Genomic DNA, 21,267 nt, shown 5'->3' on the forward strand with positions numbered 1-21,267 from the left:
AAAGTAATGATTTAAGTTTAACCTGCAGCACTAGGGCAAAACCATTCAGTCGATTGAACACTTCATCAGTCATATGCATGTCAGAAGTGGGATTCGAACCCACGCCTCTTTTCAGAGACCAGAATGCTCCATCAGTTGGAAGACAGTGTATCTTGAGTCTGGCGCCTTAGACCGCTCGGCCATTCTGACAACAGTGCACCGAATGATGTCTTGTCTCATTACCTTTAGCTTTCCGAAGGCTGGTTAGCTAATTAATACAGGGTATAAAGTACTGATTTAACTTTAATGTGCAGCACTAGGGCAAAATTCATTCAGTCGGTCAAATGCTTCATTAGTCATATGCATGTCAGAAGTGGGATTCGAACCCACGCCTCTTTTCAGAGACCAGAATGCTCCATCAGTTGGAAGATGGTGTACCTTAAGTCTGGCGCCTTAGACCGCTCGGCCATTCTGACAACAATGCACCATATGATGTCTTGTCTCATTACCTTTAGCTTTCCGAAGGCTGTTTAGCTAATTAACACAGGGTATAAAGAACTGATTTAACTTCAATATGCAGCAGTAGGGTAAAATTCATTCAGTTGGTCGAATGCTTCATTAGTCATATGCATGTCAGAAGTGGGATTCCAACCCACGCCTCCCTTCAGAGACCAGAAAGCTCCATCAGTTGGAAGACAGTGTATCTTGAGTCTGGCGCCTTAGACCGCTCGGCCATTCTGACAACAATGCACCATATGATGTCTTGTCTCATTACCTTTAGCTTTCCCAAAGCTGTTTCCCTAATTAACACAGGGTATAAAGTAATGATTTAACTTTAATGTGCAGCCCTAGGGCAAAACCATTCAGTCGATTGAACGCTTCATCAGTCATATGCATGTCAGAAGTGGGATTCAAACCCACGCCTCTTTTCAGAGACCAGAATGCTCCATTAGTTGGAAGACAGTGTATCTTGAGTCTGGCGCCTTAGACCGCTCGGCCATTCTGATAACAGTGCACTGCATGATGTCTTGTCTCATTACCTTTAGCTTTCCGAAGGCTGTTTAGCTAATCAACACAGGGTATAAAGTAATGATTTAACGTTAACCTGCAGCACTAGGGCAAAACCATTCAGTCGATTGAACGCTTCATCAGTCATATGCATGTCAGAAGTGGGATTCGAACCCACGCCTCTTTTCAGAGACCAGAATGCTCCATCAGTTGGAAGAGAGTGTATCTTGAGTCTGGCGCCTTAGACCGCTCGGCCATTCTGACAACAGTGCACCGCATGATGTCTTGTCTCATTACCTTTAGCTTTCCGAAGGCTGTTTAGCTAAATAACACAGGGTATAAAGTACTGATTTAACTTTAATGTGCAGGACTAGGGCAAAATTCATTCAGTTGGTCAAATGCTTGATTAGTCATATGCCTGTCAGAAGTGGGATTCGAACCCACGCCTCTTTTCAGAGACCAGAATGCTCCATCAGTTGGAAGATGGTGTACCTTAAGTCCGGCGCCTTATACCGCTCGGCCATTCTGACAACAAAGCACCATATGATGTCTTGTCTCATTACCTTTAGCTTTCCGAAGGCTGTTTAGCTAATTAACACAGGGTATAAAGAACTGATTTAACTTCAATATGCAGCAGTAGGGTAAAATTCATTCAGTTGGTCGAATGCTTCATTAGTCATATGTATGTCAGAAGTGGGATTCGAACCCACGCCTCCCTTCAGAGACCAGAAAGCTCCATCAGTTGGAAGACGGTGTACCTTGAGTCTGGCGCCTTAGACCGCTCGGCCATTCTGACAACAATGCACCATATGATGTCTTGTCTCATTACCTTTAGCTTTCCCAAAGCTGTTTCCCTAATTAACAAAGGGTATAAAGTAATGATTTAACTTTAACCTGCAGCACTAGGGCAAAACCATTCAGTCGATTGAACGCTTCATCAGTCATATGCATGTCAGAAGTGGGATTCGAACCCACGCCTCTTTTCAGAGACCAGAATGCCCCATTAGTTGGAAGACAGTACATCTTGAGTCTGGCGCCTTAGACCGCTCGGCCATTCTGACAACAGTGCACCGCATGATGTCTTGTCTCATTACCTTTAGCTTTCCGAAGGCTGTTTAATTAACACAGGGTATAAAGTACTGATTTAGCTTCAATGTGCAGCACTAGGGCAAAATTCATTTAGTTGGTCAAATGTTTCATTAGTCATATGCATGTCAGAAGTGGGATTCGAACACGCCTCTTTTAAGAGACCAGAATGCTCCATCAGTTGGAAGACAGTGTATCTTGAGTCTGGCGCCTTAGACCGCTCGGCCATTCTGACAACAGTGCACTGCATGATGTCTTGTCTCATTACCATTAGCTTTCTGAAGGCTGTTTAGCTAATTAATACAGGGTATAAAGTACTGATTTAACTTCAATATGCAGCAGTAGGGTAAAATTCATTCAGTTGGTCGAATGCTTCATTAGTCATATGCATGTCAGAAGTGGGATTCGAACCCACGCCTCCCTTCAGAGACCAGAAAGCTCCATCAGTTGGAAGACGGTGTACCTTGAGTCTGGCGCCTTAGACCGCTCGGCCATTCTGACAACAATGCACCATATGATGTCTTGTCTCATTACCTTTAGCTTTCCCAAAGCTGTTCCCCTAATTAACACAGGGTATAAAGTAATGATTTAAGTTTAACCTGCAGCACTAGGGCAAAACCATTCAGTCGATTGAACGCTTCATCAGTCATATGCATGTCAGAAGTGGGATTCGAACCCACGCCTCTTTTCAGAGACCAGAATGCTCCATCAGTTGGAAGACAGTGTTTCTTGAGTCTGGCGCCTTAGACCGCTCGGCCATTCTGACAACAGTGCACCGCATGATGTCTTGTCTCATTACCTTTAGCTTTCCGAAGGCTGGTTAGCTAATTAATACAGGGTATAAAGTACTGATTTAACTTTAATGTGCAGCACTAGGGCAAAATTCATTCAGTCGGTCAAATGCTTCATTAGTCATATGCATGTCAGAAGTGGGATTCGAACCCACGCCTCTTTTCAGAGACCAGAATGCTCCATCAGTTGGAAGATGGTGTACCTTAAGTCTGGCGCCTTAGACCGCTCGGCCATTCTGACAACAATGCACCATATGATGTCTTGTCTCATTACCTTTAGCTTTCCGAAGGCTGTGTAGCTAATTAACACAGGGTATAAAGTAATGATTTAAGTTTAAACTGCAGCACTAGGGCAAAACCATTCTGTCGATTGAACGCTTCATCAGTCATATGCATGTCAGAAGTGGGATTCGAACCCACGCCTCTTTTCAGAGACCAGAATGCTCCATCAGTTGGAAGACAGTGTATCTTGAGTCTGGCGCCTTAGACCGCTCGGCCATTCTGACAACAATCCACCGTATGATGTCTTGACTCATTACCTTTAGCTTTCCCAAAGCTGTTTCCCTAATTAACACAGGGTATAAAGTAATGATTTAACTTTAATGTGCAGCACTAGGGCAAAACCATTCAGTCGATTGAACGCTTCATCAGTCATATGCATGTCAGAAGTGGGATTCGAACCCACGCCTCTTTTCAGAGACCAGAATGCTCCATCAGTTGGAAGACAGTGTATCTTGAGTCTGGCGCCTTAGACCGCTCGGCCATTCTCACAACAGTGCACTGCTTGATGTCTTGTCTCATTACCTTTAGCTTTCCGAAGGCTGTTTAGCTAATTAACACAGGGTATAAAGAACTGATTTAACTTCAATATGCAGCAGTAGGGTAAAAGTCATTCAGTTGGTCGAATGCTTCATTAGTCATATGTATGTCAGAAGTGGGATTCGAACCCACGCCTCCCTTCAGAGACCAGAAAGCTCCATCAGTTGGAAGACGGTGTACCTTGAGTCTGGCGACTTAGACCGCTCGGCCATTCTGACAACAATGCACCATATGATGTCTTGTCTCATTACCTTTAGCTTTCCGAAGGCTGTTTAGCTAATTAACACAGGGTATAAAGAACTGATTTAACTTCAATATGCAGCAGTAGGGTAAAATTCATTCAGTTGGTCGAATGCTTCATTAGTCATATGTATGTCAGAAGTGGGATTCGAACCCACGCCTCCCTTCAGAGACCAGAAAGCTCCATCAGTTGGAAGACGGTGTACCTTGAGTCTGGCGACTTAGACCGCTCGGCCATTCTGACAACAATGCACCATATGTTGTCTTGTCTCATTACCTTTAGCTTTCCCAAAGCTGTTTCCCTAATTAACACAGGGTATAAAGTAATGATTTAACTTTAACCTGCAGCACTAGGGCAAAACCATTCAGTCGATTGAACACTTCATCAGTCATATGCATGTCAGAAGTGGGATTCGAACCCACGCTTCTTTTCAGAGACCAGAATGCTCCATCAGTTGGAAGACAGTGCATCTTGAGTCTGGCGCCTTAGACAGCTCGGCCATTCTGACAACAGTGCACCGCATGAAGTCTTGTCTCATTACCTTTAGCTTTCCGAAGGCTGTTTAACTAATTAACACAGGGTATAAAGTACTGATTTAACTTCAATGTGCAGCACTAGGGCAAAATTCATTTAGTTGGTCAAATGCTTCATTAGTCATATGCATTTCAGAGGTGGGATTCGAACCCACGCCTCTTTTCAGAAACCAGAATGCTCCATTAGTTGGAAGACAGTGTATCTTGAGTCTGGCGCCTTAGACCGCTCGGCCATTCTGACAACAGTGCACTGCATGATGTCTTGTCTCATTACCTTTAGCTTTCCGAAGGCTGTTTAGCTAATTAACACAGGGTATAAAGTACTGATTTAACTTTAATGTGCAGCACTAGGGCAAAATTCATTCAGTTGGTCAAATGCTTGATTAGTCATATGCCTGTCAGAAGTGGGATTCGAACCCACGCCTCTTTTCAGAGACCAGAATGCTCCATCAGTTAGAAGATGGTGTACCTTAAGTCTGGCGCCTTAGACCGCTTGGCCATTCTGACAGCAATGCACCATATGATGTCTTGTCTCATTACCTTTAGCTTTCCGAAGGCTAGCTAATTAACACAGGGTATAAAGAACTGATTTAACATCAATATGCAGCAGTAGGGTAAAATTCATTCAGTTGGTCGAATGCTTCATTAGTCATATGCATGTCAGAAGTGGGATTCGAACCCACGCCTCCCTTCAGAGACCAGAAAGCTCCATCAGTTGGAAAACGGTGTACCTTGAGTCTGGCGCCTTAGACCGCTCGGCCATTCTGACAACAATGCACCATATGATGTCTTGTCTCATTACCTTTAGCTTTCCCAAAGCTGTTTCCCTAAATAACACAGGGTATAAAGTAATGATTTAACTTTAACCTGCAGCACTAGGGCAAAACCATTCAGTCGATTGAACGCTTCATCAGTCATATGCTTGTCAGAAGTGGGATTCGAACCCACGCCTCTTTTCAGAGACCAGAATGCTCCATCAGTTGGAAGACAGTGTATCTTGAGTCTGGCGCCTTAGACCGCTCGGCCATTCTGACAACAATGCACCATATGATGTCTTGTCTCATTACCTTTAGCTTTCCCAAAGCTGTTTCCCTAATTAACACAGGGTATAAAGTAATGATTTAAGTTTAACCTGCAGCACTAGGGCAAAACCATTCAGTCGATTGAACGCTTCATCAGTCATATGCATGTCAGAAGTGGGATTCGAACCGACGCCTCTTTTCAGAGACCAGAATGCTCCATCAGTTGGAAGACAGTGCATCTTGAGTCTGGCGCCTTAGACCGCTCGGCCATTCTGAGAACAATGCACCATATGATGTCTTGTCTCATTACCTTTAGCTTTCCCAAAGCTGTTTCCCTAATTAACACAGGGTATAAAGTAATGATTTAACTTTAACCTGCAGCACTAGGGCAAAACCATTCAGTCGATTGAACGCTTCATCAGTCATATGCATGTCAGAAGTGGGATTCGAACCCACGCCTCTTTTCAGAGACCAGAATGCTCCATCAGTTGGAAGACAGTGTATCTTGAGTCTGGCGCCTTAGACCGCTCGGCCATTCTGACAACAGTGCACTGCATGATGTCTTGTCTCATTACCTTTAACTTTCCGAAGGCTGTTTAGCTAATTAACACAGGGTATAAAGTAATGATTTAACGTTAACCTGCAGCACTAGGGCAAAACCATTCAGTCGATTGAACGCTTCATCAGTCATATGCATGTCAGAAGTGGGATTCGAACCCACGCCTCTTTTCAGAGACCAGAATGCTCCATCAGTTGGAAGACAGTGTATCTTGAGTCTGGTGCCTTAGACCGCTCGGCCATTCTGACAACAGTGCACCGCATGATGTCTTGTCTCATTACCTTTAGCTTTCCGAAGGCTGTTTAGCTAAATAACACAGGGTATAAAGTACTGATTTAACTTTAATGTGCAGGACTAGGGCAAAATTCATTCAGTTGGTCAAATGCTTGATTAGTCATATGCCTGTCAGAAGTGGGATTCGAACCCACGCCTCTTTTCAGAGCACAGAATGCTCCATCAGTTGGAAGATGGTGTACCTTAAGTCTGGCGCCTTATACCGCTCGGCCATTCTGACAACAATGCACCAAATGATGTCTTGTCTCATTACCTTTAGCTTTCCGAAGGCTGTTTAGCTAATTAACACAGGGTATAAAGAACTGATTTAACTTCAATATGCAGCAGTAGGGTAAAATTCATTCAGTTGGTCGAATGTTTCATTAGTCATGTGTATGTCAGAAGTGGGATTCGAACCCACGCCTCCCTTCAGAGACCAGAAAGCTCCCTCAGTTGGAAGACGGTGTACCTTGAGTCTGGCGCCTTAGACCGCTCGGCCATTCTGACAACAATGCACCAAATGTTGTCTTGTCTCATTACCTTTAGCTTTCCGAAGGCTGTTTAACTAATTAACACAGGGTATAAAGTACTGATTTAACTTCAATGTGCAGCACTAGGGCAAAATTCATTTAGTTGGTCAAATGCTTCATTAGTCATATGCATTTCAGAGGTGGGATTCGAACCCACGCCTCTTTTCAGAAACCAGAATGCTCCATTAGTTGGAAGACAGTGTATCTTGAGTCTGGCGCCTTAGACCGCTCGGCCATTCTGACAACAGTGCACTGCATGATGTCTTGTCTCATTACCTTTAGCTTTCCGAAGGCTGTTTAGCTAATTAACACAGGGTATAAAGTACTGATTTAACTTTAATGTGCAGCACTAGGGCAAAATTCATTCAGTTGGTCAAATGCTTCATTAGTCATATGCATGTCAGAAGTGGGATTCGAACCCACGCCTCTTTTCAGAGACCAGAATGCTCCATCAGTTGGAAGACAGTGTATCTTAAGTCTGGTGCCTTAGACCGCTCGGCCATTCTGACAACAACGCACCGTACAATGTCTTGTCTCATTACCTTTAGCTTTCCGAAGGCTGTTTAGCTAATCAACACAGGGTATAAAGTACTGATTTAACTTTAATGTGCAGGACTAGGGCAAAATTCATTCAGTTGGTCAAATGCTTGATTAGTCATATGCCTGTCAGAAGTGGGATTCGAACCCACGCCTCTTTTCAGAGACCAGAATGCTCCATCAGTTGGAAGATGGTGTACCTTAAGTCTGGCGCCTTAGACCGCTCGGCCATTCTGACAACAATGCACCATATGATGTCTTGTCTCATTACCTTTAGCTTTCCGAAGGCTAGCTAATTAACACAGGGTATAAAGAACTGATTTAACTTCAATATGCAGCAGTAGGGTAAAATTCATTCAGTTGGTCGAATGCTTCATTAGTCATATGCATGTCAGAAGTGGGATTCGAACCCACGCCTCCCTTCAGAGACCTGAAAGCTCCATCAGTTGGAAAACGGTGTATCTTGAGTCTGGCGCCTTAGACCGCTCGGCCATTCTGACAACAATGCACCATATGATGTCTTGTCTCATTACCTTTAGCTTTCCCAAAGCTGTTTCCCTAATTAACACAGGGTATAAAGTAATGATTTAACTTTAACCTGCAGCACTAGGGCAAAACCATTTAGTCGATTGAACGCTTCATCAGTCATATGCATGTCAGAAGTGGGATTCGAACCCACGCCTCTTTTCAGAGACCAGAATGCTCCATCAGTTGGAAGACAGTGTATCTTGAGTCTGGCGCCTTAGACCGCTCGGCCATTCTGACAACAGTGCACTGCATGATGTCTTGTCTCATTACCTTTAACTTTCCGAAGGCTGTTTAGCTAATCAACACAGGGTATAAAGTAATGATTTAATGTTAACCTGCAGCACTAGGGCAAAACCATTCAGTCGATTGAACGCTTCATCAGTCATATGCATGTCAGAAGTGGGATTCGAACCGACGCCTCTTTTCAGAGACCAGAATGCTCCATCAGTTGGAAGACAGTGTATCTTGAGTCTGGCGCCTTACACCGCTCGGCCATTCTGACAACAGTGCACCGCATGATGTCTTGTCTCATTACCTTTAGCTTTCCGAAGGCTGTTTAGCTAAATAACACAGGGTATAAAGTACTGATTTAACTTTAATGTGCAGGACTAGGGCAAAATTCATTCAGTTGGTCAAATGCTTGATTAGTCATATGCCTGTCAGAAGTGGGATTCGAACCCACGCCTCTTTTCAGAGATCAGAATGCTCCATCAGTTGGAAGATGGTGTACCTTAAGTCTGGCGCCTTATACCGCTCGGCCATTCTGACAACAATGCACCAAATGATGTCTTGTCTCATTACCTTTAGCTTTCCGAAGGCTGTTTAGCTAATTAACACAGGGTATAAAGAACTGATTTAACTTCAATATGCAGCAGTAGGGTAAAATTCATTCAGTTGGTCGAATGTTTCATTAGTCATATGTATGTCAGAAGTGGGATTCGAACCCACGCCTCCCTTCAGAGACCAGAAAGCTCCGTCAGTTGGAAGACGGTGTATCTTGAGTCTGGCGCCTTAGACCGCTCGGCCATTCTGACAACAATGCACCATATGATGTCTTGTCTCATTACCTTTAGCTTTCCGAAGGCTGTTTAACTAATCAACACAGGGTATAAAGTAATGATTTAACGTTAACCTGCAGCACTAGGGCAAAACCATTCAGTCGATTGAATGCTTCATCAGTCATATGCATGTCAGAAGTGGGATTCGAACCCACGCCTCTTTTCAGAGACCAGAATGCTCCATCAGTTGGAAGACAGTGTATCTTGAGTCTGGCGCCTTAGACCGCTCGGCCATTCTGACAACAGTGCACCGCATGATGTCTTGTCTCATTACCTTTAGCTTTCCGAAGGCTGTTTAGCTAATTAACACAGGGTATAAAGTACTGATTTAACTTTAATGTGCAGGACTAGGGCAAAATTCATTCAGTTGGTCAAATGCTTGATTAGTCATATGCCTGTCAGAAGTGGGATTCAAACCCACGCCTCTTTTCAGAGACCAGAATGCTCCACCAGTTGGAAGATGGTGTACCTTAAGTCTGGCACCTTATACCACTCGGCCATTCTGACAACAATGCACCATATGATGTCTTGTCTCATTACCTTTAGCTTTCCGAAGGCTGTTTAGCTAATTAAAACAGGGTATAAAGAACTGATTTAACTTCAATATGCAGCATTAGGGCAAAATTCATTCAGTTGGTCAAATGCTTGATTAGTCATATGCCTGTCAGAAGTGGGATTCGAACCCACGCCTCTTTTCAGAGACCAGAATGCTCCATCAGTTGGAAGATGGTGTACCTTAAGTCTGGCGCCTCATACCACTCGGCCATTCTGACAACAATGCACCATATGATGTCTTGTCTCATTACCTTTAGCTTTCCGAAGGCTGTTTAGCTAATTAACACAGGGTATAAAGAACTGATTTAACTTCAATATGCAGCAGTAGGGTAAAATTCATTCAGTTGGTCGAATGCTTCATTAGTCATATATATGTCAGAAGTGGGATTCGAACCCACGCCTCCCTTCAGAGACCAGAAAGCTCCGTCAGTTGGAAGACGGTGTATCTTGAGTCTGGCGCCTTAGACCGCTCGGCCATTCTGACAACAATGCACCATATGATGTCTTGTCTCATTACCTTTAGCTTTCCGAAGGCTGGATAGCTAATTAATACAGGGTATAAAGTACTGATTTAACTTTAATGTGCAGCACTAGGGCAAAATTCATTCAGTTGGTCAAATGCTTCATTAGTCATATGCATGTCAGAAGTGGGATTCGAACCCACGCCTCTTTTCAGAGACCAGAATGCTCCATCAGTTGGAAGATGGTGTACCTTAAGTCTGGCGCCTTAGACCGCTCGGCCATTCTGACAACAGTGCACCACATGATGTCTTGTCTCATTACCTTTAGCTTTCCGAAGGCTGTGTAGCTAATTAACACAGGGTATAAAGTAATGATTTAAGTTTAACCTGCAGCACTAGGGCAAAACCATTCAGTCGATTGAACGCTTCATCAGTCATATGCATGTCAGAAGTGGGATTCGAACCCACGCCTCTTTTCAGAGACCAGAATGCTCCATCAGTCGGAAGACAGTGTATCTTGAGTCTGGCGCCTTAGACCGCTCGGCCATTCTGACAACAATGCACCATATGATGTCTTGTCTCATTACCTTTAGCTTTCCGAAGGCTGTTTAGCTAATTAACACAGGGTATAAAGAACTGATTTAACTTCAATATGCAGCAGTAGGGTAAAATTCATTCAGTTGGTCGAATGCTTCATTAGTCATATGCATGTCAGAAGTGGGATTCGAACCCACGCCTCCCTTCAGAGACCAGAAAGCTCCATTATTTGGAAAACGGTGTACCTTGAGTCTGGCGCCTTAGACCGCTCGGCCATTCTGACAACAATGCACCATATGATGTCTTGTCTCATTACCTTTAGCTTTCCCAAAGCTGTTTCCCTAATTAACACAGGGTATAAAGTAATGATTTAACTTTAACCTGCAGCACTAGGGCAAAACCATTCAGTCGATTGAACGCTTCATCAGTCACATGCATGTCAGAAGTGGGATTCGAACCCACGCCTCTTTTCAGAGACCAGAATGCTCCATCAGTTGGAAGACAGTGTATCTTGAGTCTGGCGCCTTAGACCGCTCGGCCATTCTGACAACAGTGCGCTGCATGATGTCTTGTCTCATTACCTTTAGCTTTCCGAAGGCTGTTTAGCTAATCAACACAGGGTATAAAGTAATGATTTAACGTTACCCTGCAGCACTAGGGCAAAACCATTCAGTCGATTGAATGCTTCATCAGTCATATGCATGTCAGAAGTTGGATTCGAACCCACGCCTCTTTTCAGAGACCAGAATGCTCCATCAGTTGGAAGACAGTGTATCTTGAGTCTGGCGCCTTATACCGCTCGGCCATTCTGACAACAATGCACCATATGATGTCTTGTCTCATTACCTTTAGCTTTCCGAAGGCTGTTTAGCTAATTAACACAGGGTATAAAGAACTGATTTAACTTCAATATGCAGCAGTAGGGTAAAATTCATTCAGTTGGTCGAATGCTTCATTAGTCATATGCATGTCAGAAGTGGGATTCGAACCCACGCCTCCCTTTAGAGACCAGAAAGCTCCATTAGTTGGAAGACGGTGTACCTTGAGTCTGGCACCTTAGACCGCTCGGCCTTTCTGACAACAATGCACAGTATGATATCTTGTCTCATTACCTTTAGCTTTCCCAAAGCTGTTTCCCTAATTAACACAGGGTATAAAGTAATGATTTAACTTTAACCTGCAGCACTAGGGCAAAACCATTCAGTCGATTGAACGCTTCATCATTCATATGCATGTCAGAAGTGGGATTCGAACCCACGCCTCTTTTCAGAGACCAGAATGCTCCATCAGTTGGAAGACAGCGTATCTTGAGTCTGGCGCCTTAGACCGCTCGGCCATTCTGACAACAGTGCACCGTATGATGTCTTGTCTCTTTACCTTTAGCTTTCCGAAGGCTGTTTAGCTAATTAACACAGGGTATAAAGTAATGATTTAACGTTAACCTACAGCACTAGGGCAAAACCATTCAGTCGATTGAACGCTTCATCAGTCATATGCATGTCAGAAGTGGGATTCGAACTCACGCCTCTTTTCAGAGACCAGAATGCTCCATCAGTTGGAAGACAGTGTATCTTGAGTCTGGCGACTTAGACCGCTCGGCCATTCTGACAACAGTGCACCGTATGATGTCTTGTCTCTTTACCTTTAGCTTTCCGAAGGCTGTTTAGCTAAATAACACAGGGTATAAAGTACTGATTTAACTTTAATGTGCAGGACTAGGGCAAAATTCATTCAGTTGGTCAAATGCTTCATTAGTCATATGCCTGTCAGAAGTGGGATTCGAAACCACGCCTCTTTTCAGAGACCAGAATGCTCCATCAGTTGGAAGATGGTGTACTTTAAGTCTGGCGCCTTAGACCGCTCGGCCATTCTGACAACAGTGCACCGCATGATGTCTTGTCTCATTACCTTTAGCTTTCCGAAGGCTGTTTAGCTAATTAACACAGGGTATAAAGTACTGATTTAACTTTAATGTGCAGGACTAGGGCAAAATTCATTCAGTTGGTCAAATGCTTGATTAGTCATATGCCTCTCAGAAGTGGGATTCAAACCCACGCCTCTTTTCAGAGACCAGAATGCTCCATCAGTTGGAAGATGGTGTACCTTAAGTCTGGCGCCTTATACCACTCGGCCATTCTGACAACAATGCACCATATGATGTCTTGTCTCATTACCTTTAGCTTTCCGAAGGCTGTTTAGCTAATTAACACAGGGTATAAAGAACTGATTTAACTTCAATATGCAGCATTAGGGCAAAATTCATTCAGTTGGTCAAATGCTTGATTAGTCATATGCCTGTCAGAAGTGGGATTCGAACCCACGCCTCTTTTCAGAGACCAGAATGCTCCATCAGTTGGAAGATGGTGTACCTTAAGTCTGGCACCTTATACCACTCGGCCATTCTGACAACAATGCACCACATGATGTCTTGTCTCATTACCTTTAGCTTTCCGAAGGCTGTTTGGCTAATTAACACAGGGTATAAAGAACTGATTTAACTTCAATATGCAGCAGTAGGGTAAAATTCATTCAGTTGGTCGAATGCTTCATTAGTCATATGTATGTCAGAAGTGGGATTCGAACCCACGCCTCCCTTCAGAGACCAGAAAGCTCCGTCAGTTGGAAGACGGTGTATCTTGAGTCTGGCGCCTTAGACCGCTCGGCCATTCTGACAACAATGCACCATATGATGTCTTGTCTCATTACCTTTAGCTTTCCCAAAGCTGTTTCCCTAATTAACACAGGGTATAAAGTAATGATTTAAGTTTAACCTGCAGCACTAGGGCAAAACCATTCAGTCGATTGAACGCTTCATCACTCATATGCATGTCAGAAGTGGGATTCGAACCCACGCCTCTTTTCAGAGACCAGAATGCTCCATCAGTTGGAAGACAGTGCATCTTGAGTCTGGCGCCTTAGACCGCTCGGCCATTCTGACAACAGTGCACTGCATGATGTCTTGTCTCATTACCTTTAGCTTTCCGAAGGCTGTTTAACTAATCAACACAGGGTATAAAGTAATGATTTAACGTTAACCTGCAGCACTAGGGCAAAACCATTCAGTCGACTGAATGCTTCATCAGTCATATGCATGTCAGAAGTGGGATTCGAACCCACGCCTCTTTTCAGAGACCAGAATGCTCCATCAGTTGGAAGACAGTGTATCTTGAGTCTGGCGCCTTAGACCGCTCGGCCATTCTGACAACAGTGCACCGCATGATGTCTTGTCTCATTACCTTTAGCTTTCCGAAGGCTGTTTAGCTAAATAACACAGGGTATAAAGTACTGATTTAACTTTAATGTGCAGGACTAGGGCAAAATTCATTCAGTTGGTGAAATGCTTGATTAGTCATATGCCTGTCAGAAGTGGGATTCGAACCCACGCCTCTTTTCAGAGACCAGAATGCTCCATCAGTTGGAAGATGGTGTACCTTAAGTCTGGCGCCTTATACCACTCAGCCATTCTGACAACAATGCACCATATGATGTCTTGTCTCATTACCTTTAGCTTTCCGAAGGCTGTTTAGCTAATTAACACAGGGTATAAAGAACTGATTTAACTTCAATATGCAGCATTAGGGCAAAATTCATTCAGTTGGTCAAATGCTTGATTAGTCATATGCCTGTCAGAAGTGGGATTCGAACCCACGCCTCTTTTCAGAGACCAGAATGCTCCATCAGTTGGAAGATGGTGTACCTTAAGTCTGGCGCCTTATACCACTCGGCCATTCTGACTATAATGCACCATATGATGTCTTGTCTCATTACCTTTAGCTTTCCGAAGGCTGTTTAGCTAATTAACACAGGGTATAAAGAACTGATTTAACTTCAATATGCAGCAGTAGGGTAAAATTCATTCAGTTGGTCGAATGCTTCATTAGTCATATGTATGTCAGAAGTGGGATTCGAACCCACGCCTCCCTTCAGAGACCAGAAAGCTCCGTCAGTTGGAAGACGGTGTATCTTGAGTCTGGCGCCTTAGACCGCTCGGCCATTCTGACAACAATGCACCATATGATGTCTTGTCTCATTACCTTTAGCTTTCCCAAAGCTGTATCCCTAATTAACACAGGGTATAAAGTAATGATTTAAGTTTAACCTGCAGCACTAGGGCAAAACCATTCAGTCGATTGAACGCTTCATCACTCATATGCATGTCAGAAGTGGGATTCGAACCCACGCCTCTTTTCAGAGACCAGAATGCTCCATCAGTTGGAAGACAGTGTATCTTGAGTCTGGCGCCTTAGACCGCTCGGCCATTCTGACAACAGTGCACCGCATGATGTCTTGTCTCATTACCTTTAGCTTTCCGAAGGCTGGATAGCTAATTAATACAGGGTATAAAGTACTGATTTAACTTTAATGTGCAGCACTAGGGCAAAATTCATTCAGTTGGTCAAATGCTTCATTAGTCATATGCATGTCAGAAGTGGGATTCGAACCCACGCCTCTTTTCAGAGACCAGAATGCTCCATCAGTTGGAAGATGGTGTACCTTAAGTCTGGCGCCTTAGACCGCTCGGCCATTCTGAGAACAGTGCACCGCATGATGTCTTGTCTCATTACCTTTGGCTTTCCGAAGGCTGTGTAGCTAATTAACACAGGGTATAAAGTAATGATTTAAGTTTAACCTGCAGCACTAGGGCAAAACCATTCAGTCGATTGAACGCTTCATCAGTCATATGCATGTCAGAAGTGGGATTCGAACCCACGCCTCTTTTCAGAGACCAGAATGCTCCATCAGTTGGAAGACAGTGTATCTTGAGTCTGGCGCCTTAGACCGCTCGGCCATTCTGACAAAAGTACACCGCATGATGTCTTGTCTCATTACCTTTAGCTTTCCGAAGGCTGTTTAGCTAATTAACACAGGGTATAAAGTACTGATTTAACTTTAATGTGCAGCACTAGGGCAAAATTCATTTAGTTGGTCAAATGCTTCATTAGTCATATGCATGTCAGACGTGGGATTCGAACCCACGCCTCTTTTCAGAGACCAGAATGCTCCATCAGTTGGAAGACAGTGCATCTTGAGTCTGGCGCCTTAGACCGCTCGGCCATTCTGACAACAATGCACCATATGATGTCTTGTCTCATTACCTTTAGCTTTCCGAAGGCTGTTTAGCTAATTAACACAGGGTATAAAGAACTGATTTAACTTCAATATGCAGCAGTAGGGTAAAATTCATTCAGTTGGTCGAATGCTTCATTAGTCATATGCATGTCAGAAGTGGGATTCGAACCCACGCCTCCCTTCAGAGACCAGAAAGCTCCATTAGTTGGAAAACGGTGTACCTTGAGTCTGGCGCCTTAGACCGCTCGGCTATTCTGACAACAATGCACCATATGATGTCTTGTCTCATTACCTTTAGCTTTCCCAAAGCTGTTTCCCTAATTAACACAGGGTATAAAGTAATGATTTAACTTTAACCTGCAGCACTAGGGCAAAACCATTCAGTCGATTGAACGCTTCATCTGTCATATGCATGTCAGAAGTGGGATTCGAACCCACGCCTCTTTTCAGAGACCAGAATGCTCCATCAGTTGGAAGACAGTGTATCTTGAGTCTGGCGCCTTAGACCGCTCGGCCATTCTGACAACAGTGCACTGCATGATGTCTTGTCTCATTACCTTTAGCTTTCCGAAGGCTGTTTAGCTAATCAACACAGGGTATAAAGTAATGATTTAACGTTACCCTGCAGCACTAGGGCAAAACCATTCAGTCGATTGAATGCTTCATCAGTCATATGCATGTCAGAAGTGGGATTCGAACCCACGCCTCTTTTCAGAGACCAGAATGCTCCATCAGTTGGAAGACAGTGTATCTTGAGTCTGGCGCCTTATACCGCTCGGCCATTCTGACAACAATGCACCATATGATGTCTTGTCTCATTACCTTTAGCTTTCCGAAGGCTGTTTAGCTAATTAACACAGGGTATAAAGAACTGATTTAACTTCAATATGCAGCAGTAGGGTAAAATTCATTCAGTTGGTCGAATGCTTCATTAGTCATATGTATGTCAGAAGTGGGATTCGAACCCACGCCTCCCTTCAGAGACCAGAAAGCTCCGTCAGTTGGAAGACGGTGTACCTTGAGTCTGGCACCTTAGACCGCTCGGCCATTCTGACAACAATGCACAGTATGATATCTTGTCTCATTACCTTTAGCTTTCCCAAAGCTGTTTCCCTAATTAACACAGGGTATAAAGGAATGATTTAACTTTAACCTGCAGCACTAGGGCAAAACCATTCAGTCGATTGAACGCTTCATCAGTCATATGCATGTCAGAAGTGGGATTCGAACCCACGCCTCCCTTCAGAGACCAGAAAGCTCCATCAGTTGGAAGACGGTGTACCTTGAGTCTGGCGCCTTAGACCGCTCAGCCATTCTGACAACAATGCACCATATGATGTCTTGTCACATTACCTTTAGCTTTCCGAAGGCTGTTTAGCTAATTAACACAGGGTATAAAGTACTGATTTAACTTCAATGTGCAGCACTAGGGCAAAATTCATTTAGTTGGTCAAATGCTTCATTAGTCATATGCATGTCAGAAGTGGGATTCGAACCCACGCCTCTTTTCAGAGACCAGAATGCTCCATCAGTTGGAAGACAGTGCATCTTGAGTCTGGCGCCTTAGACCGCTCGGCCATTCTGACAACAGTGCACTGCATGATGTCTTGTCTCATTACCTTTAGCTTTCCGAAGGCTGTTTAGCTAATTAATACAGGGTATAAAGTACTGATTTAACTTTAATGTGCAGCACTAGGGCAAAATTCATTCAGTTGGTCAAATGCTTGATTAGTCATATGCCTGTCAGAAGTGGGATTCGAACCCACGCCTCTTTTCAGAGACCAGAATGCTCCATCAGTTTGAAGACAGTGTATCTTGAGTCTGGCACCTTAGACCGCTCGGCCATTCTGACAACAATGCACCATATGATGTCTTGTCTCATTACCTTTAGCTTTCCCAAAGCTGTTTCCCTAATTAACACAGGGTATAAAGTAATGATTTAAGTTTAACCTGCAGCACTAAGGCAAAACCATTCAGTCGATTGAACGCTTCATCAGTCATATGCATGTCGGAAGTGGGATTCGAACCCACGCCTCCCTTCAGAGACCAGAAAGCTCCGTCAGTTGGAAGACGGTGTACCTTGAGTCTGGCGCCTTAGACCGCTCGGCCATTCTGACAACAATGCACCATATGATGTCTTGTCTCATTACCTTTAGCTTTCCCAAAGCTGTTTCCCTAATTAACACAGGGTATAAAGTAATGATTTAACTTTAACCTGCAGCACTAGGGCAAAACCATTCAGTCGATTGAACGCTTCATCAGTCATATGCATGTCAGAAGTGGGATTCGAACCCACGCCTCTTTTCAGAGACCAGAATGCTCCATCAGTTGGAAGACAGTGCATCTTGAGTCTGGCGCCTTAGACCGCTCGGCCATTCTGACAACAGTGCACTGCATGATATCTTGTCTCATTACCTTTAGCTTTCCGAAGGCTGTTTAGCTAATTAATACAGGGTATAAAGTACTGATTTAACTTTAATGTGCAGCACTAGGGCAAAATTCGTTCAGTTGGTCAAATGCTTGATTAGTCATATGCCTGTCAGAAGTGGGATTCGAACCCACGCCTCTTTTCAGAGACCAGAATGCTCCATCAGTTTGAAGACAGTGTATCTTGAGTCTGGCACCTTAGACCGCTCGGCCATTCTGACAACAATGCACCATATGATGTCTTGTCTCATTACCTTTAGCTTTCCCAAAGCTGTTTCCCTAATTAACACAGGGTATAAAGTAATGATTTAAGTTTAACCTGCAGCACTAGGGCAAAACCATTCAGTCGATTGAACGCTTCATCAGTCATATGCATGTCGGAAGTGGGATTCGAACCCACGCCTCCCTTCAGAGACCAGAAAGCTCCGTCAGTTGGAAGACGGTGTACCTTGAGTCTGGCGCCTTAGACCGCTCGGCCATTCTGACAACAATGCACTGCATGATGTCTTGTCTCATTACCTTTAGCTTTCCGAAGGCTGATTAGCTAATTAATACAGGGTATAAAGTACTGATTTAACTTTAATGTGCAGTACTAGGGCAAAATTCATTCAGTTGGTCAAATGCTTCATTAGTCATATGCATGTCAGAAGTGGGATTCGAACCCACGCCTCTTTTCAGAGACCAGAATGCTCCACCAGTTGGAAGATGGTGTACCTTAAGTCTGGCGCCTTAGACCGCTCGGCCATTCTGACAATAATACACCGTATGATGTCTTGTCTCATAACCTTTAGCTTTCCGAAGGCTGTTTAGCTAATTAACACAGGGTATAAAGTACTGATTTAACTTTAATGTGCAGCACTAGGGCAAAATTCATTCAGTTGGTCAAATGCTTCATTAGTCATATGCATGTCAGAAGTGGGATTCGAACCCACGCCTCTTTTCAGAGACCAGAATGCTCCATCAGTTGGAAGACAGTGTATCTTGAGTCTGGCGCCTTAGACCGCTCGGCCATTCTGACAACAGTGCACCGCATGATGTCTTGTCTCATTACCTTTAGTTTTCCGAAGGCTGTTTAGCTAATTAACACAGGGTATAAAGTACTGATTTAACTTTAATATGCAGCACTAGGGCAAAATTCATTCAGTTGGTCGAATGCTTCATTAGTCATATGCATGTCAGAAGTGCGATTCGAACCCACGCCTCCCTTCAGAGACCAGAAAGCTCCGTCAGTTGGAAGACGGTGTACCTTGAGTCTGGCACCTTAGACCGCTCGGCCATTCTGACAACAATGCACAGTATGATGTCTTGTCTCATTACCTTTAGCTTTCCCAAAGCTGTTTCCCTAATTAACACAGGGTATAAAGTACTGATTTAAATTTAATGTGCAGCACTAGAGCAAAATTCATTCAGTTGGTCAAACGCTTCATTAGTCATATGCATGTCAGAAGTGGGACTCCAACCCACGCCTCTTTTCAGAGACCAGAAAGCTCCGTCAGTTGGAAGACGGTGTATCTTGAGTCTGGCGCCTTAGACCGCTCGGCCATCCTGACAACAGTGCACTGCATGATGTCTTGTCTCATTACCTTTAGCTTTCCAAAGGCTGTTTAGCTAATTAATACAGGGTATAAAGTACTGATTTAACTTTAATGTGCAGCACTAGGGCAAAATTCATTCAGTTGGTCAAATGCTTCATTAGTCATATGCATGTCAGAAGTGGGATTCGAACACACGCCTCTTTTCAGAGACCAGAATGCTCCATCAGTTGGAAGATGGTGTACCTTAAGTCTGGCGCCTTAGACCGCTCGGCCATTCTGACATCTATGCACAGTATGAAGTCTTGTCTCATTATGTTTAGCTTTCCCAAAGCTATTTCCCTAATTAACGCTGGGTTTAAAGTACTGATTTAACTTTAACCTGCTGCACTAGGGCAAAACAATTCAGTTGGTTGAATGCTTTATCAGTCTCTGGAATACACTTGTCAGAAGTGGGATTCGAACCCACGCCTCTTTTCAGAGACCAGAATGCTCCATCAGTTGGAAGATGGTGTACTTTGAGTCTGGCGCCTCAGACCGCTTGGTCATTCTGACAGTGCGCTATTGTGAGATCCTTGTCTCATTACGTTTAGCTTTCCCAAAACTGTTTTCGTAATTAACACGAGGTATAAAGTACTGATTTAACTTTAACCTGCAGCACTAGGGCAAAACCATTCAGTTGGTTGAACGCTTCATCAGCCACTGGAATGCACATGCCAGAAGTAGTTTTCGAACCCACACCTTTTTTCAGAGACCAGAAAGCTCCATCATTTGGAAGACGGTGTACCTTAAGTCTGGGGCCTTAGACCGCTCGGCCATTCTGACAACGTGCTACTGTGACATCCTTGTCTCATTACTCCGAGATTCTCGTTTCATTACCATCAGGTTTCTCAAACCTACAATGAGGGACAGATTTAACACAAAGGCTTTAGAGTATTAGTAGCATTATTTGTTTCACAGCAGATCTGACATCCTGTTAACATAAATTCTATCCATTTGCTTTCAATTACTTATTGTCCGGTCACCCACCAGCTCTGCTTCAACATCAGGAATATATAAAGCAGACAAATACATATTTATTTTAGGTTGTTGTTTAACTTTTCAGGGTTGGGGATCCATCCATCCATTTTCCAAATCGATTATCCTACTGGGCTGCGGGGGATCCGGAGCCTATCCCGGAAGCAATGGGCACGAGGCAGGGAACAACCCATTCACTCTCACATGCACACCTACGGGCAATTTAGCAACTCCAATTAGCCTCAGCATGTTTTTGGACTGTGGGGGGAAACCGGAGTACCTGGAGGAAACCCCACGACGACATGGGGAGAACAAGCAAACTCCTCACACATGTGACCCAGGCGGAGACTCGAACCCAACTCCCAAACGAGTGAGGCAATAGTGTTAACCACTGCACCACCATGCCGCCCCCGGGTTGAACAAAAAGGAACAAAAATCCAAATTGACAGATAATAATTGCAGAATACTACTGTGCTGGGCGAAGAGTCACAATACACAAGTGGAAAAGGCCTCCCACTGGTGGAAGGCGCTGCCCACAAGGTGGTCAGGATCGGGGATAGCTGTGGATCGATATGGCTGTACTTGTGAGGGAGAGCCTACGGCATCTCACCTCTGACTTATTGTCAGTTTGAAAATAGCTATATCTAGTGATTCTGCATATCATCTGTCGTGTCAATAATGGACTTTAGATCTGGTTGCTTTAA

General features: G+C 44.0%; 68 non-coding genes across 68 annotated transcripts; all 68 read right to left on the reverse strand.

The window, feature by feature from the left end:
- Window positions 1–78: 78 nt before the first annotated feature.
- trnal-caa (transfer RNA leucine (anticodon CAA)) lies at window positions 79–189 on the reverse strand. The gene is made up of 2 exons: window positions 152–189; window positions 79–124 (listed from the first exon to the last, which is right to left on the reverse strand). It is a non-coding gene; the product is annotated as a tRNA-Leu (tRNA).
- Window positions 190–344: 155 nt separating this feature from the next.
- Window positions 345–455, reverse strand: trnal-uaa (transfer RNA leucine (anticodon UAA)). The gene is made up of 2 exons: window positions 418–455; window positions 345–390 (listed from the first exon to the last, which is right to left on the reverse strand). It is a non-coding gene; the product is annotated as a tRNA-Leu (tRNA).
- A 155-nt stretch (window positions 456–610) lies between these two features.
- trnal-caa (transfer RNA leucine (anticodon CAA)) lies at window positions 611–721 on the reverse strand. Its single transcript has 2 exons — window positions 684–721; window positions 611–656 (listed from the first exon to the last, which is right to left on the reverse strand). It is a non-coding gene; the product is annotated as a tRNA-Leu (tRNA).
- A 154-nt stretch (window positions 722–875) lies between these two features.
- Window positions 876–986, reverse strand: trnal-caa (transfer RNA leucine (anticodon CAA)). Its single transcript has 2 exons — window positions 949–986; window positions 876–921 (listed from the first exon to the last, which is right to left on the reverse strand). It is a non-coding gene; the product is annotated as a tRNA-Leu (tRNA).
- Window positions 987–1,140: 154 nt separating this feature from the next.
- Window positions 1,141–1,251, reverse strand: trnal-caa (transfer RNA leucine (anticodon CAA)). Its single transcript has 2 exons — window positions 1,214–1,251; window positions 1,141–1,186 (listed from the first exon to the last, which is right to left on the reverse strand). It is a non-coding gene; the product is annotated as a tRNA-Leu (tRNA).
- Window positions 1,252–1,406: 155 nt separating this feature from the next.
- Window positions 1,407–1,517, reverse strand: trnal-uaa (transfer RNA leucine (anticodon UAA)). The gene is made up of 2 exons: window positions 1,480–1,517; window positions 1,407–1,452 (listed from the first exon to the last, which is right to left on the reverse strand). It is a non-coding gene; the product is annotated as a tRNA-Leu (tRNA).
- A 155-nt stretch (window positions 1,518–1,672) lies between these two features.
- trnal-caa (transfer RNA leucine (anticodon CAA)) lies at window positions 1,673–1,783 on the reverse strand. The gene is made up of 2 exons: window positions 1,746–1,783; window positions 1,673–1,718 (listed from the first exon to the last, which is right to left on the reverse strand). It is a non-coding gene; the product is annotated as a tRNA-Leu (tRNA).
- Window positions 1,784–1,937: 154 nt separating this feature from the next.
- Window positions 1,938–2,048, reverse strand: trnal-caa (transfer RNA leucine (anticodon CAA)). The gene is made up of 2 exons: window positions 2,011–2,048; window positions 1,938–1,983 (listed from the first exon to the last, which is right to left on the reverse strand). It is a non-coding gene; the product is annotated as a tRNA-Leu (tRNA).
- A 415-nt stretch (window positions 2,049–2,463) lies between these two features.
- On the reverse strand, window positions 2,464–2,574 carry trnal-caa (transfer RNA leucine (anticodon CAA)). Its single transcript has 2 exons — window positions 2,537–2,574; window positions 2,464–2,509 (listed from the first exon to the last, which is right to left on the reverse strand). It is a non-coding gene; the product is annotated as a tRNA-Leu (tRNA).
- A 154-nt stretch (window positions 2,575–2,728) lies between these two features.
- trnal-caa (transfer RNA leucine (anticodon CAA)) lies at window positions 2,729–2,839 on the reverse strand. The gene is made up of 2 exons: window positions 2,802–2,839; window positions 2,729–2,774 (listed from the first exon to the last, which is right to left on the reverse strand). It is a non-coding gene; the product is annotated as a tRNA-Leu (tRNA).
- A 155-nt stretch (window positions 2,840–2,994) lies between these two features.
- On the reverse strand, window positions 2,995–3,105 carry trnal-uaa (transfer RNA leucine (anticodon UAA)). The gene is made up of 2 exons: window positions 3,068–3,105; window positions 2,995–3,040 (listed from the first exon to the last, which is right to left on the reverse strand). It is a non-coding gene; the product is annotated as a tRNA-Leu (tRNA).
- A 154-nt stretch (window positions 3,106–3,259) lies between these two features.
- Window positions 3,260–3,370, reverse strand: trnal-caa (transfer RNA leucine (anticodon CAA)). Its single transcript has 2 exons — window positions 3,333–3,370; window positions 3,260–3,305 (listed from the first exon to the last, which is right to left on the reverse strand). It is a non-coding gene; the product is annotated as a tRNA-Leu (tRNA).
- A 154-nt stretch (window positions 3,371–3,524) lies between these two features.
- On the reverse strand, window positions 3,525–3,635 carry trnal-caa (transfer RNA leucine (anticodon CAA)). The gene is made up of 2 exons: window positions 3,598–3,635; window positions 3,525–3,570 (listed from the first exon to the last, which is right to left on the reverse strand). It is a non-coding gene; the product is annotated as a tRNA-Leu (tRNA).
- A 155-nt stretch (window positions 3,636–3,790) lies between these two features.
- Window positions 3,791–3,901, reverse strand: trnal-caa (transfer RNA leucine (anticodon CAA)). The gene is made up of 2 exons: window positions 3,864–3,901; window positions 3,791–3,836 (listed from the first exon to the last, which is right to left on the reverse strand). It is a non-coding gene; the product is annotated as a tRNA-Leu (tRNA).
- A 155-nt stretch (window positions 3,902–4,056) lies between these two features.
- trnal-caa (transfer RNA leucine (anticodon CAA)) lies at window positions 4,057–4,167 on the reverse strand. The gene is made up of 2 exons: window positions 4,130–4,167; window positions 4,057–4,102 (listed from the first exon to the last, which is right to left on the reverse strand). It is a non-coding gene; the product is annotated as a tRNA-Leu (tRNA).
- Window positions 4,168–4,853: 686 nt separating this feature from the next.
- trnal-uaa (transfer RNA leucine (anticodon UAA)) lies at window positions 4,854–4,964 on the reverse strand. The gene is made up of 2 exons: window positions 4,927–4,964; window positions 4,854–4,899 (listed from the first exon to the last, which is right to left on the reverse strand). It is a non-coding gene; the product is annotated as a tRNA-Leu (tRNA).
- A 151-nt stretch (window positions 4,965–5,115) lies between these two features.
- Window positions 5,116–5,226, reverse strand: trnal-caa (transfer RNA leucine (anticodon CAA)). Its single transcript has 2 exons — window positions 5,189–5,226; window positions 5,116–5,161 (listed from the first exon to the last, which is right to left on the reverse strand). It is a non-coding gene; the product is annotated as a tRNA-Leu (tRNA).
- A 154-nt stretch (window positions 5,227–5,380) lies between these two features.
- Window positions 5,381–5,491, reverse strand: trnal-caa (transfer RNA leucine (anticodon CAA)). The gene is made up of 2 exons: window positions 5,454–5,491; window positions 5,381–5,426 (listed from the first exon to the last, which is right to left on the reverse strand). It is a non-coding gene; the product is annotated as a tRNA-Leu (tRNA).
- Window positions 5,492–5,910: 419 nt separating this feature from the next.
- On the reverse strand, window positions 5,911–6,021 carry trnal-caa (transfer RNA leucine (anticodon CAA)). The gene is made up of 2 exons: window positions 5,984–6,021; window positions 5,911–5,956 (listed from the first exon to the last, which is right to left on the reverse strand). It is a non-coding gene; the product is annotated as a tRNA-Leu (tRNA).
- A 154-nt stretch (window positions 6,022–6,175) lies between these two features.
- On the reverse strand, window positions 6,176–6,286 carry trnal-caa (transfer RNA leucine (anticodon CAA)). The gene is made up of 2 exons: window positions 6,249–6,286; window positions 6,176–6,221 (listed from the first exon to the last, which is right to left on the reverse strand). It is a non-coding gene; the product is annotated as a tRNA-Leu (tRNA).
- Window positions 6,287–6,441: 155 nt separating this feature from the next.
- On the reverse strand, window positions 6,442–6,552 carry trnal-uaa (transfer RNA leucine (anticodon UAA)). The gene is made up of 2 exons: window positions 6,515–6,552; window positions 6,442–6,487 (listed from the first exon to the last, which is right to left on the reverse strand). It is a non-coding gene; the product is annotated as a tRNA-Leu (tRNA).
- Window positions 6,553–6,707: 155 nt separating this feature from the next.
- Window positions 6,708–6,818, reverse strand: trnal-caa (transfer RNA leucine (anticodon CAA)). Its single transcript has 2 exons — window positions 6,781–6,818; window positions 6,708–6,753 (listed from the first exon to the last, which is right to left on the reverse strand). It is a non-coding gene; the product is annotated as a tRNA-Leu (tRNA).
- Window positions 6,819–7,239: 421 nt separating this feature from the next.
- trnal-uaa (transfer RNA leucine (anticodon UAA)) lies at window positions 7,240–7,350 on the reverse strand. The gene is made up of 2 exons: window positions 7,313–7,350; window positions 7,240–7,285 (listed from the first exon to the last, which is right to left on the reverse strand). It is a non-coding gene; the product is annotated as a tRNA-Leu (tRNA).
- A 155-nt stretch (window positions 7,351–7,505) lies between these two features.
- Window positions 7,506–7,616, reverse strand: trnal-uaa (transfer RNA leucine (anticodon UAA)). Its single transcript has 2 exons — window positions 7,579–7,616; window positions 7,506–7,551 (listed from the first exon to the last, which is right to left on the reverse strand). It is a non-coding gene; the product is annotated as a tRNA-Leu (tRNA).
- A 151-nt stretch (window positions 7,617–7,767) lies between these two features.
- On the reverse strand, window positions 7,768–7,878 carry trnal-caa (transfer RNA leucine (anticodon CAA)). Its single transcript has 2 exons — window positions 7,841–7,878; window positions 7,768–7,806 (listed from the first exon to the last, which is right to left on the reverse strand). It is a non-coding gene; the product is annotated as a tRNA-Leu (tRNA).
- A 154-nt stretch (window positions 7,879–8,032) lies between these two features.
- On the reverse strand, window positions 8,033–8,143 carry trnal-caa (transfer RNA leucine (anticodon CAA)). Its single transcript has 2 exons — window positions 8,106–8,143; window positions 8,033–8,078 (listed from the first exon to the last, which is right to left on the reverse strand). It is a non-coding gene; the product is annotated as a tRNA-Leu (tRNA).
- Window positions 8,144–8,297: 154 nt separating this feature from the next.
- trnal-caa (transfer RNA leucine (anticodon CAA)) lies at window positions 8,298–8,408 on the reverse strand. Its single transcript has 2 exons — window positions 8,371–8,408; window positions 8,298–8,343 (listed from the first exon to the last, which is right to left on the reverse strand). It is a non-coding gene; the product is annotated as a tRNA-Leu (tRNA).
- A 155-nt stretch (window positions 8,409–8,563) lies between these two features.
- Window positions 8,564–8,674, reverse strand: trnal-uaa (transfer RNA leucine (anticodon UAA)). Its single transcript has 2 exons — window positions 8,637–8,674; window positions 8,564–8,609 (listed from the first exon to the last, which is right to left on the reverse strand). It is a non-coding gene; the product is annotated as a tRNA-Leu (tRNA).
- Window positions 8,675–8,829: 155 nt separating this feature from the next.
- trnal-caa (transfer RNA leucine (anticodon CAA)) lies at window positions 8,830–8,940 on the reverse strand. The gene is made up of 2 exons: window positions 8,903–8,940; window positions 8,830–8,875 (listed from the first exon to the last, which is right to left on the reverse strand). It is a non-coding gene; the product is annotated as a tRNA-Leu (tRNA).
- Window positions 8,941–9,094: 154 nt separating this feature from the next.
- Window positions 9,095–9,205, reverse strand: trnal-caa (transfer RNA leucine (anticodon CAA)). The gene is made up of 2 exons: window positions 9,168–9,205; window positions 9,095–9,140 (listed from the first exon to the last, which is right to left on the reverse strand). It is a non-coding gene; the product is annotated as a tRNA-Leu (tRNA).
- Window positions 9,206–9,360: 155 nt separating this feature from the next.
- trnal-uaa (transfer RNA leucine (anticodon UAA)) lies at window positions 9,361–9,471 on the reverse strand. The gene is made up of 2 exons: window positions 9,434–9,471; window positions 9,361–9,406 (listed from the first exon to the last, which is right to left on the reverse strand). It is a non-coding gene; the product is annotated as a tRNA-Leu (tRNA).
- A 155-nt stretch (window positions 9,472–9,626) lies between these two features.
- Window positions 9,627–9,737, reverse strand: trnal-uaa (transfer RNA leucine (anticodon UAA)). The gene is made up of 2 exons: window positions 9,700–9,737; window positions 9,627–9,672 (listed from the first exon to the last, which is right to left on the reverse strand). It is a non-coding gene; the product is annotated as a tRNA-Leu (tRNA).
- Window positions 9,738–9,892: 155 nt separating this feature from the next.
- On the reverse strand, window positions 9,893–10,003 carry trnal-caa (transfer RNA leucine (anticodon CAA)). Its single transcript has 2 exons — window positions 9,966–10,003; window positions 9,893–9,938 (listed from the first exon to the last, which is right to left on the reverse strand). It is a non-coding gene; the product is annotated as a tRNA-Leu (tRNA).
- A 155-nt stretch (window positions 10,004–10,158) lies between these two features.
- trnal-uaa (transfer RNA leucine (anticodon UAA)) lies at window positions 10,159–10,269 on the reverse strand. The gene is made up of 2 exons: window positions 10,232–10,269; window positions 10,159–10,204 (listed from the first exon to the last, which is right to left on the reverse strand). It is a non-coding gene; the product is annotated as a tRNA-Leu (tRNA).
- Window positions 10,270–10,423: 154 nt separating this feature from the next.
- Window positions 10,424–10,534, reverse strand: trnal-caa (transfer RNA leucine (anticodon CAA)). Its single transcript has 2 exons — window positions 10,497–10,534; window positions 10,424–10,469 (listed from the first exon to the last, which is right to left on the reverse strand). It is a non-coding gene; the product is annotated as a tRNA-Leu (tRNA).
- A 155-nt stretch (window positions 10,535–10,689) lies between these two features.
- Window positions 10,690–10,800, reverse strand: trnal-caa (transfer RNA leucine (anticodon CAA)). The gene is made up of 2 exons: window positions 10,763–10,800; window positions 10,690–10,735 (listed from the first exon to the last, which is right to left on the reverse strand). It is a non-coding gene; the product is annotated as a tRNA-Leu (tRNA).
- Window positions 10,801–10,954: 154 nt separating this feature from the next.
- Window positions 10,955–11,065, reverse strand: trnal-caa (transfer RNA leucine (anticodon CAA)). The gene is made up of 2 exons: window positions 11,028–11,065; window positions 10,955–11,000 (listed from the first exon to the last, which is right to left on the reverse strand). It is a non-coding gene; the product is annotated as a tRNA-Leu (tRNA).
- A 154-nt stretch (window positions 11,066–11,219) lies between these two features.
- trnal-caa (transfer RNA leucine (anticodon CAA)) lies at window positions 11,220–11,330 on the reverse strand. The gene is made up of 2 exons: window positions 11,293–11,330; window positions 11,220–11,265 (listed from the first exon to the last, which is right to left on the reverse strand). It is a non-coding gene; the product is annotated as a tRNA-Leu (tRNA).
- Window positions 11,331–11,485: 155 nt separating this feature from the next.
- On the reverse strand, window positions 11,486–11,596 carry trnal-caa (transfer RNA leucine (anticodon CAA)). The gene is made up of 2 exons: window positions 11,559–11,596; window positions 11,486–11,531 (listed from the first exon to the last, which is right to left on the reverse strand). It is a non-coding gene; the product is annotated as a tRNA-Leu (tRNA).
- A 154-nt stretch (window positions 11,597–11,750) lies between these two features.
- On the reverse strand, window positions 11,751–11,861 carry trnal-caa (transfer RNA leucine (anticodon CAA)). The gene is made up of 2 exons: window positions 11,824–11,861; window positions 11,751–11,796 (listed from the first exon to the last, which is right to left on the reverse strand). It is a non-coding gene; the product is annotated as a tRNA-Leu (tRNA).
- Window positions 11,862–12,281: 420 nt separating this feature from the next.
- Window positions 12,282–12,392, reverse strand: trnal-uaa (transfer RNA leucine (anticodon UAA)). The gene is made up of 2 exons: window positions 12,355–12,392; window positions 12,282–12,327 (listed from the first exon to the last, which is right to left on the reverse strand). It is a non-coding gene; the product is annotated as a tRNA-Leu (tRNA).
- A 151-nt stretch (window positions 12,393–12,543) lies between these two features.
- trnal-uaa (transfer RNA leucine (anticodon UAA)) lies at window positions 12,544–12,658 on the reverse strand. Its single transcript has 2 exons — window positions 12,621–12,658; window positions 12,544–12,593 (listed from the first exon to the last, which is right to left on the reverse strand). It is a non-coding gene; the product is annotated as a tRNA-Leu (tRNA).
- Window positions 12,659–12,813: 155 nt separating this feature from the next.
- On the reverse strand, window positions 12,814–12,924 carry trnal-uaa (transfer RNA leucine (anticodon UAA)). The gene is made up of 2 exons: window positions 12,887–12,924; window positions 12,814–12,859 (listed from the first exon to the last, which is right to left on the reverse strand). It is a non-coding gene; the product is annotated as a tRNA-Leu (tRNA).
- Window positions 12,925–13,079: 155 nt separating this feature from the next.
- trnal-caa (transfer RNA leucine (anticodon CAA)) lies at window positions 13,080–13,190 on the reverse strand. The gene is made up of 2 exons: window positions 13,153–13,190; window positions 13,080–13,125 (listed from the first exon to the last, which is right to left on the reverse strand). It is a non-coding gene; the product is annotated as a tRNA-Leu (tRNA).
- Window positions 13,191–13,344: 154 nt separating this feature from the next.
- Window positions 13,345–13,455, reverse strand: trnal-caa (transfer RNA leucine (anticodon CAA)). The gene is made up of 2 exons: window positions 13,418–13,455; window positions 13,345–13,390 (listed from the first exon to the last, which is right to left on the reverse strand). It is a non-coding gene; the product is annotated as a tRNA-Leu (tRNA).
- A 154-nt stretch (window positions 13,456–13,609) lies between these two features.
- Window positions 13,610–13,720, reverse strand: trnal-caa (transfer RNA leucine (anticodon CAA)). The gene is made up of 2 exons: window positions 13,683–13,720; window positions 13,610–13,655 (listed from the first exon to the last, which is right to left on the reverse strand). It is a non-coding gene; the product is annotated as a tRNA-Leu (tRNA).
- Window positions 13,721–13,875: 155 nt separating this feature from the next.
- On the reverse strand, window positions 13,876–13,986 carry trnal-uaa (transfer RNA leucine (anticodon UAA)). The gene is made up of 2 exons: window positions 13,949–13,986; window positions 13,876–13,921 (listed from the first exon to the last, which is right to left on the reverse strand). It is a non-coding gene; the product is annotated as a tRNA-Leu (tRNA).
- A 155-nt stretch (window positions 13,987–14,141) lies between these two features.
- On the reverse strand, window positions 14,142–14,252 carry trnal-uaa (transfer RNA leucine (anticodon UAA)). Its single transcript has 2 exons — window positions 14,215–14,252; window positions 14,142–14,187 (listed from the first exon to the last, which is right to left on the reverse strand). It is a non-coding gene; the product is annotated as a tRNA-Leu (tRNA).
- A 155-nt stretch (window positions 14,253–14,407) lies between these two features.
- On the reverse strand, window positions 14,408–14,518 carry trnal-caa (transfer RNA leucine (anticodon CAA)). The gene is made up of 2 exons: window positions 14,481–14,518; window positions 14,408–14,453 (listed from the first exon to the last, which is right to left on the reverse strand). It is a non-coding gene; the product is annotated as a tRNA-Leu (tRNA).
- Window positions 14,519–14,672: 154 nt separating this feature from the next.
- On the reverse strand, window positions 14,673–14,783 carry trnal-caa (transfer RNA leucine (anticodon CAA)). Its single transcript has 2 exons — window positions 14,746–14,783; window positions 14,673–14,718 (listed from the first exon to the last, which is right to left on the reverse strand). It is a non-coding gene; the product is annotated as a tRNA-Leu (tRNA).
- Window positions 14,784–14,938: 155 nt separating this feature from the next.
- On the reverse strand, window positions 14,939–15,049 carry trnal-uaa (transfer RNA leucine (anticodon UAA)). The gene is made up of 2 exons: window positions 15,012–15,049; window positions 14,939–14,984 (listed from the first exon to the last, which is right to left on the reverse strand). It is a non-coding gene; the product is annotated as a tRNA-Leu (tRNA).
- Window positions 15,050–15,203: 154 nt separating this feature from the next.
- Window positions 15,204–15,314, reverse strand: trnal-caa (transfer RNA leucine (anticodon CAA)). The gene is made up of 2 exons: window positions 15,277–15,314; window positions 15,204–15,249 (listed from the first exon to the last, which is right to left on the reverse strand). It is a non-coding gene; the product is annotated as a tRNA-Leu (tRNA).
- Window positions 15,315–15,469: 155 nt separating this feature from the next.
- On the reverse strand, window positions 15,470–15,580 carry trnal-caa (transfer RNA leucine (anticodon CAA)). Its single transcript has 2 exons — window positions 15,543–15,580; window positions 15,470–15,515 (listed from the first exon to the last, which is right to left on the reverse strand). It is a non-coding gene; the product is annotated as a tRNA-Leu (tRNA).
- A 155-nt stretch (window positions 15,581–15,735) lies between these two features.
- trnal-caa (transfer RNA leucine (anticodon CAA)) lies at window positions 15,736–15,846 on the reverse strand. Its single transcript has 2 exons — window positions 15,809–15,846; window positions 15,736–15,781 (listed from the first exon to the last, which is right to left on the reverse strand). It is a non-coding gene; the product is annotated as a tRNA-Leu (tRNA).
- A 154-nt stretch (window positions 15,847–16,000) lies between these two features.
- trnal-caa (transfer RNA leucine (anticodon CAA)) lies at window positions 16,001–16,111 on the reverse strand. The gene is made up of 2 exons: window positions 16,074–16,111; window positions 16,001–16,046 (listed from the first exon to the last, which is right to left on the reverse strand). It is a non-coding gene; the product is annotated as a tRNA-Leu (tRNA).
- A 154-nt stretch (window positions 16,112–16,265) lies between these two features.
- On the reverse strand, window positions 16,266–16,376 carry trnal-caa (transfer RNA leucine (anticodon CAA)). Its single transcript has 2 exons — window positions 16,339–16,376; window positions 16,266–16,311 (listed from the first exon to the last, which is right to left on the reverse strand). It is a non-coding gene; the product is annotated as a tRNA-Leu (tRNA).
- A 155-nt stretch (window positions 16,377–16,531) lies between these two features.
- On the reverse strand, window positions 16,532–16,642 carry trnal-caa (transfer RNA leucine (anticodon CAA)). Its single transcript has 2 exons — window positions 16,605–16,642; window positions 16,532–16,577 (listed from the first exon to the last, which is right to left on the reverse strand). It is a non-coding gene; the product is annotated as a tRNA-Leu (tRNA).
- Window positions 16,643–16,796: 154 nt separating this feature from the next.
- Window positions 16,797–16,907, reverse strand: trnal-caa (transfer RNA leucine (anticodon CAA)). Its single transcript has 2 exons — window positions 16,870–16,907; window positions 16,797–16,842 (listed from the first exon to the last, which is right to left on the reverse strand). It is a non-coding gene; the product is annotated as a tRNA-Leu (tRNA).
- Window positions 16,908–17,062: 155 nt separating this feature from the next.
- trnal-caa (transfer RNA leucine (anticodon CAA)) lies at window positions 17,063–17,173 on the reverse strand. Its single transcript has 2 exons — window positions 17,136–17,173; window positions 17,063–17,108 (listed from the first exon to the last, which is right to left on the reverse strand). It is a non-coding gene; the product is annotated as a tRNA-Leu (tRNA).
- Window positions 17,174–17,328: 155 nt separating this feature from the next.
- trnal-caa (transfer RNA leucine (anticodon CAA)) lies at window positions 17,329–17,439 on the reverse strand. The gene is made up of 2 exons: window positions 17,402–17,439; window positions 17,329–17,374 (listed from the first exon to the last, which is right to left on the reverse strand). It is a non-coding gene; the product is annotated as a tRNA-Leu (tRNA).
- A 154-nt stretch (window positions 17,440–17,593) lies between these two features.
- trnal-caa (transfer RNA leucine (anticodon CAA)) lies at window positions 17,594–17,704 on the reverse strand. Its single transcript has 2 exons — window positions 17,667–17,704; window positions 17,594–17,639 (listed from the first exon to the last, which is right to left on the reverse strand). It is a non-coding gene; the product is annotated as a tRNA-Leu (tRNA).
- A 154-nt stretch (window positions 17,705–17,858) lies between these two features.
- trnal-caa (transfer RNA leucine (anticodon CAA)) lies at window positions 17,859–17,969 on the reverse strand. Its single transcript has 2 exons — window positions 17,932–17,969; window positions 17,859–17,904 (listed from the first exon to the last, which is right to left on the reverse strand). It is a non-coding gene; the product is annotated as a tRNA-Leu (tRNA).
- Window positions 17,970–18,124: 155 nt separating this feature from the next.
- trnal-caa (transfer RNA leucine (anticodon CAA)) lies at window positions 18,125–18,235 on the reverse strand. The gene is made up of 2 exons: window positions 18,198–18,235; window positions 18,125–18,170 (listed from the first exon to the last, which is right to left on the reverse strand). It is a non-coding gene; the product is annotated as a tRNA-Leu (tRNA).
- A 154-nt stretch (window positions 18,236–18,389) lies between these two features.
- trnal-caa (transfer RNA leucine (anticodon CAA)) lies at window positions 18,390–18,500 on the reverse strand. Its single transcript has 2 exons — window positions 18,463–18,500; window positions 18,390–18,435 (listed from the first exon to the last, which is right to left on the reverse strand). It is a non-coding gene; the product is annotated as a tRNA-Leu (tRNA).
- A 155-nt stretch (window positions 18,501–18,655) lies between these two features.
- On the reverse strand, window positions 18,656–18,766 carry trnal-uaa (transfer RNA leucine (anticodon UAA)). The gene is made up of 2 exons: window positions 18,729–18,766; window positions 18,656–18,701 (listed from the first exon to the last, which is right to left on the reverse strand). It is a non-coding gene; the product is annotated as a tRNA-Leu (tRNA).
- A 155-nt stretch (window positions 18,767–18,921) lies between these two features.
- On the reverse strand, window positions 18,922–19,032 carry trnal-caa (transfer RNA leucine (anticodon CAA)). Its single transcript has 2 exons — window positions 18,995–19,032; window positions 18,922–18,967 (listed from the first exon to the last, which is right to left on the reverse strand). It is a non-coding gene; the product is annotated as a tRNA-Leu (tRNA).
- Window positions 19,033–19,453: 421 nt separating this feature from the next.
- Window positions 19,454–19,564, reverse strand: trnal-caa (transfer RNA leucine (anticodon CAA)). Its single transcript has 2 exons — window positions 19,527–19,564; window positions 19,454–19,499 (listed from the first exon to the last, which is right to left on the reverse strand). It is a non-coding gene; the product is annotated as a tRNA-Leu (tRNA).
- Window positions 19,565–19,719: 155 nt separating this feature from the next.
- On the reverse strand, window positions 19,720–19,830 carry trnal-uaa (transfer RNA leucine (anticodon UAA)). Its single transcript has 2 exons — window positions 19,793–19,830; window positions 19,720–19,765 (listed from the first exon to the last, which is right to left on the reverse strand). It is a non-coding gene; the product is annotated as a tRNA-Leu (tRNA).
- Window positions 19,831–21,267: the final 1,437 nt, after the last annotated feature.

This window comes from Brienomyrus brachyistius, chromosome 5, assembly GCF_023856365.1.
Source record: "Brienomyrus brachyistius isolate T26 chromosome 5, BBRACH_0.4, whole genome shotgun sequence".
Lineage (NCBI taxonomy): Eukaryota > Metazoa > Chordata > Actinopteri > Osteoglossiformes > Mormyridae > Brienomyrus > Brienomyrus brachyistius.